This window comes from Vulpes lagopus, chromosome 3 (assembly GCF_018345385.1).
Source record: "Vulpes lagopus strain Blue_001 chromosome 3, ASM1834538v1, whole genome shotgun sequence".
Lineage (NCBI taxonomy): Eukaryota > Metazoa > Chordata > Mammalia > Carnivora > Canidae > Vulpes > Vulpes lagopus.
The window spans coordinates 78,855,657-78,861,656 of record NC_054826.1 but is presented as its reverse complement, the minus strand read 5'-3'; positions in this window follow the sequence as shown (position 1 = coordinate 78,861,656).

Below are 6,000 nucleotides of genomic sequence, written 5' to 3'. Positions count from 1 at the left end.
TTTCTGTTTTGTGGGAAATAATTCTGATTAGAAAAAAATGTATGATCATGTTGACTCCTAAATGGATTTTTTAGGAGACAAATGTTTAATAAGACATTTTGTACCCAGGAAAAGATACTTTCTGTATATATACTTTGAGTTGAACTATGAAGTTTTCCTAGTCTTTTCCCTCACACTTTCCTATTTTGAAAATTACAAAAGCAATAGTGCCTAGTTAAAATAATTTTAAAAGAAACATAGAGTAAAAAGTGAAATTTCTTTCAGTACCACCCCATGACCAAAGTTCTGCATCCCTTCTTAGAGGAAACCAGTGTTAGGTATGTAAGCTCGCAGACCTTTTCTCTAAACACTTATCTATGGAGTTACATTAATGTTTTTTGGAGGGTGCACACGTATGTAATGCCATACATGTTCTATCATATTTTTCTCTTAATATCGTAGAGAAGGTTTGTATTCCAGATTAGGTGGAGTTAACACACACCTTTTGTTCTCACTGAACACAGCAATACAACAGAATGGACAGAATGTATGGCATGACCATTGGAAGACTTGAAGAAGTAAACAACACCAAGCAGGTTAGGGAGAACGCCAGAATTCTAAGTACAACTGAAGTGGTGATTTCACCAGTTTCTATTTCCTCTGGTATCTCCCAGCCAGAATGCAACATGGCCCCAAATGGAGAAGTGAGCACAATGGTACAGAGATCCTAGAGAAGCCTGGCTTGTGGCACAAAAACAAGTGCGAGAGCTCAGAAGGAGTGGGGGCAATGCCCTCTTCTTGGTCGCCTCCATTTTTCATGCTGGAGCCCCAGGCCAACAGTAGCCTGCAAGAGCCAACTCTGAGTGAAGGGAGTTTCTTTTCCATTTGGTAGAGGCTGTGGTACCATGGAGTTGGGGCTGGAACTCACTTACTGGAGTGGGGTGGAAGTGTTGGGCTAGAGGACCCAGGAAGTACTGGAGCGAGCATAGGGATTCTACAAAGTTATTTATGAGCTTTACTCACCCATGACCTCACCTGGTTCACACTGTTCACCTGTGGAGCTGACCCTAATTAGCATACCAAACATTTGAGACCTCAGCTGATAGATACCTCCCACATTTCACATTGATAGCAAGATGGTGACAAATCCAAATAGCACTGGAGAGGGTTTGAAAACTGAACTGGTGTTAGAATCAACACCCAGGGCAGCCCCGGTGGCTTAGTGGTTTAATGCCACCTTCAGCCCGGGGCGTGATCCTGGAGACCCGGGATCGAGTCCCATGTCGGGCTCCCTGTGTGGATCCTGCTGCTCCCTCTGCCTCTCTCCCCCTCTCCCCCTCTCTGTTTCTCATAAATAAATAAAATATTTTTTAAAAAAAATCAACACTCACAGAAACTGTGGCCTGAACCCAACCAGATTGATTGCTTGCTAAAACAAAGATATCAACATTCTCCATAGGATTTTCTTGCATCTCCTCATGTAACTTTCAAAATGCCTGGGATACAATCCTGAATTACCCAATATGTAAAACAAAACAAAACAAAACAAAACAAAAAACAAAACAAAAAACAAAAAACATGAAAATAACTCTAATTGAAAAAAAACCAATAGATACCACCATAAACTTTCAGGAAGCAATGATTAAAATGTTCTAATAACTAATCACAAGACACTCTTGAAATACTCATTAAAGTAGAAATTATCGGTAAAGAAATAGATGGTAGATGAACCAAATGAAAATATTGGAACTGAAAAGAACCTAACCAAAATGTTTAAAACCTCACTGGATAGACTCAGTAGCAGAATGGAGATGAAAGAGAAAGATCTAGATCAATACAAGTCATCCAATCTAAACAACATAAAGTTTCAGGATCATGTCATAGGAGTTACAGAATGAGAAGAGAAAGCATAGTGCTTTAAAAACATCTGCAGAAATGATGGCTGACAGCTTGCCGAGGCAGCTGAGTGGACAGGAAACAGGAAACAGGTTCAAACCAAAGAAATCCAAGCCCAGACACATCACAGACTGTTGAAATCCAAAAGACATCTTGAAAGCAGCCACAGAAGTGAAATATTACCTATAGGGGATAGTTCCAGTAACAGTCCATTTCCTCATCATAATGTGAATGTCATTATGTTTGATGGAATTCTCATTTTGCATATTTTTTTTCTCTCACCTGCTCAGCTTTACTACTTTCTATTACTCGGTTTTCCAGGTATTCATTCTTCTGCTTCGTCTAGTAAATTATTTCATCTAGTGTATTATTTCATTTATTATGTTCATCTCTTCTGCTTTTTTATCTCATTGTTAAGGGTCTCACTGATGTCCTCCGCTCTTTTCTCAAGTCCAGTGAGTATCTTTATGATCATTAAATTCCCTATCAAGCATATTATTTCCATTTTACTTGAGTCTCTTGCTATGATTTTGTCCTGTTTTTTCATTTCGGACATATTGCTCTGTCTCCTCATTTTCGTAACTCTCTGAGTCTGTTTCTCTGTGTTAAGAAAGACAGCTGCATCCCCTGCACTTGAAAGTAATGACCTTATGAAGAAGTCCTATAATGTCCTGCTGTGCAGTGACTCATGTTCACCAGAACTTGTTGCTTCAGGGGTGTCTTCTATGTACTTTATATGCACCCTGCTATTGTGATTGAGCCACTTTTTCCTTCAGTCTGATTGTCTGCAATGGCTTTCTTTGCCTGTTGGACAATGTTTGGTACCTGTGGTGTTCATGAGCCAGTCTGGGGACACCTTGGTCTTGAGTCAGACCAAGCATTTTCCAGAGATGCAGTAGTACCAAACTGTGGGGCACTTTCCCTGTGTTGTCCTGGGAAGCTTTGGTTGGTGGGTCAGGCTCAAAGTCAGAATAATTGTCTGCCTCCAGTCCATCGCTAGGGCCTCTGACTAGTTTGTATGATGATCTTTCCCTCTATCTGAGGCAGGAGACGCTGTGGAGTGGTGCTGGCCAATGCAGGGGCTGCTTGCACACTGCCAGGCCTGTGGCAATGCCCTATATAGGCTCTGGTCAAGAGCATGTTGGAGAGGGCACATGCACCAACACACAGCATGGAGGTGTTGGGGTCAGGGTGTGATGCTAGCCCACTTCGTGTCCCTGCTGTGCCTGGATTAGGTGGGCTGTCCAGAAGGGTGGATTAGTAGAAGCACAGTGTGTGTATGGAGGGGAGGGGGCAGCAACGCTAGCAAATTAGTGCTTTCGGCAGGTGGCTGTGTGTTTACACTGGGGGGTGGGGGAGGGAAATGGTGCCTGCCAGTTCCTTTGTTCCGGGAGGAGTTCCCCAGGGATTTCTGTCCCTCCTGACAGGTACGTGCTCCAGTGCTCCGAGATTAGTAAACAACTCTCCCTTCTGTTTGCCCCAGGCATTTTTCAAACTGCTGTCCAATCTCCAATCTCCATGGGCGGTTTGTTGTGCTGTCTTTTTAAGGGTGGGGGTTCCAGTTCCTCTCACACACATGGTCTCCCAGAGCCAAGCCTGCTTTTTTTTTTTAAAGATTTTATTTATCATTCATTCATTCATTCATTCATTCATGAGAGACACAGAGAAAGAGGCAGAGACACAGGCAGAGGGAGAAGAAGCAGGCTCTGTGCAGGAGCCTGATGCGGGACTCGATCCTGGAACTCCCTGGAACTCCAGGATCACGTCCTGAGCCAAAGGCAGACCCTCAACTGCTGAGCCACCAGGTGTCCCCCAAGCCTGCTCTTTAAAGATTGCAAGTTTAAAGTCCCTCTGGTTATAAGAACTCATGAAATTTGGCCCCTCAGGTTTTCAAAGGCAAATGTTATGGGGATGCATCTTCCCTCTGTGGGCTCCTTGCTGTGAGGGGGTCTGTTTCTCTCCTCTCCATGCCTGTGCGGCCCCCTCCCTCCCACAGTCCCCAGAGTCCATTTAGTTCCTGAGTCTCCTCACTTCCTACCCTCTTTGGCCTCTTCTCTACTTTTAGTTGTGGAATTTGTTCTGCCAGCCTTCAGACTGTTGTTCTGAGTTATTTACACTGATGTGATCCCTGGGATGAGGTGGGCCTGGAGCCTCCCTACTCTGCCATCTTCCCTGGAAGTCTGTTTTTTAAAAAACTGAAGTACAGCTGATACACATTACAGTAGTTTCTGGTGTATGACATAGCGATTTGACAAGTCTGTACATTATGCTATACTCACCACAAGCGTTGCCACGGTCTGTCACCATACAATGCCATGACCTTACCATTGACTATATTCCCTGTGTTGTACCTTTCATTCCTGTGGCTTATTCATCCCGCAACTAGAAGCCCATATCCTCCCACTCCCTTTCACCCATGTTGCTCACCCTCTCACCCCTTCTCCTCTGACAACGAGTCTATTCTCCGTATTTATGGGACTGTTTCTGCTTTTTGTTTTATTGGATGTTATATTCCACAGATAAGTGAAATAATATGGTATTTGTCTTTTTCTGACTTATTTCACTTAGCATAATACCCTCTGGGTCTATCCAAGTTATTGCCAATGGCAAGATCTCATCCTTTTTTATGACTGAGTAGTATTCCATTGTGTATACACCATGGATATGTGTATATCCATTCATCTGTAGGTGGAAACTTGGGTTGCTTCCACATCTTGGTTATTGTAAATAATACTGCAATAAGCATAAAGGTTCATATATATTTTTGAATTAGTGTTTTCATGTATTTTGTGTAAATATCCAAAACTGGAATTACTGGGTCATATAGTATTTCTATTTTAAAAATTTTGAGGAACCTCCAAACTGTTTTCCACAGTGGTTGCATTTCCACCAACGGTGTATGAGAGTTCCTTTTTCTCTACATCGTCATCAATACTCATTATTTCTTGTATTTTTGAGGCTAGCCATTCTGACGGGTATAAGGTGATATCTCACTATGGTTTCAAGTTGTATTCCTTTGATGATTAGTGACATTGACGCTCTAGCAATTTAATAGACCCAAGGAGGATCATGGAACCTCCAATTTATAACTGCTCAGACAGAAGCACAGGGAACAATCTGGACTTGTGATCAGCATCTGAAGTGGGGAAGGAGGGTAGTCTTATGTGACTGAGCCCTTACACTGTGGGGTCTCATGCTGTCTTCAGGTAGGTATTGTCAGAATTGAGTTAAACTGTAGGATACCAGCTGCTGTCACAGAATTGCTTCATATGTGGAAACCCCACAAATCTGGTGTCAGAAGTGAAGTGGTGTAGTATTGAGAGGAGACACAGAGCAGGAGTGAATGTTTCCTTACAACCCAATAACAGTACTTCAGAATATATGTGTTTCTGTCCTAATAGTGCTGTCATGTGCATGTGAGTGTTCCTAAAACCTGGTGAGCTTCTAGAAGAGGTGTGGCAAGGATCATCCCTACAAAAATTACAATGAGCAAGAAGAACAAGAATTCTCTGTATGCCCAGGGAAAGCAGAACTATGACAGGAAACATAGTGACTATGGTGGCCAGACTAAGTTGATCTTTCAGAAAAAAGCTAAAATTACAAAGAAGATCGTGTTTGGTCAAAATATGCAGGAAAATCTGAAGATTGAAAGGAAAATGACAAATTTTCAATCATAGTTGGAGACTTCAACACTATCAGTAATAGAACTAGTAAACAAAAATCAGTGAAGATATAGAAGAGCTAAACAACATCATTGCCATCAAATAACTGGCATTTATAGAACATTCTACCCAACAACATAAAAACATTTTTTTTTTAAGATTTATTTATTCATGAGAAACACACAGAGAGAGAGGGGCAGAGACACAGGCAGAGGGAGAAGCAGGCTCCATGCAAGGAGCCCGATGCGGGACTCAATCCCCGGTCTCCAGGATCACACCCTGGGTTGCAGGTGGTGCTAAACTGCTGTGCCACCGGGGCTGCCCAGAAAAACATTTTTTCAAGTGCATATGGAACATTCATCAAGATCATATCCTATTTATAAAATAAACTAACAAATGCAAAATGAAATTATACAAAGTATATTTCTGACTAAAATGGAATTAAACTGGAAATCAGTACAGA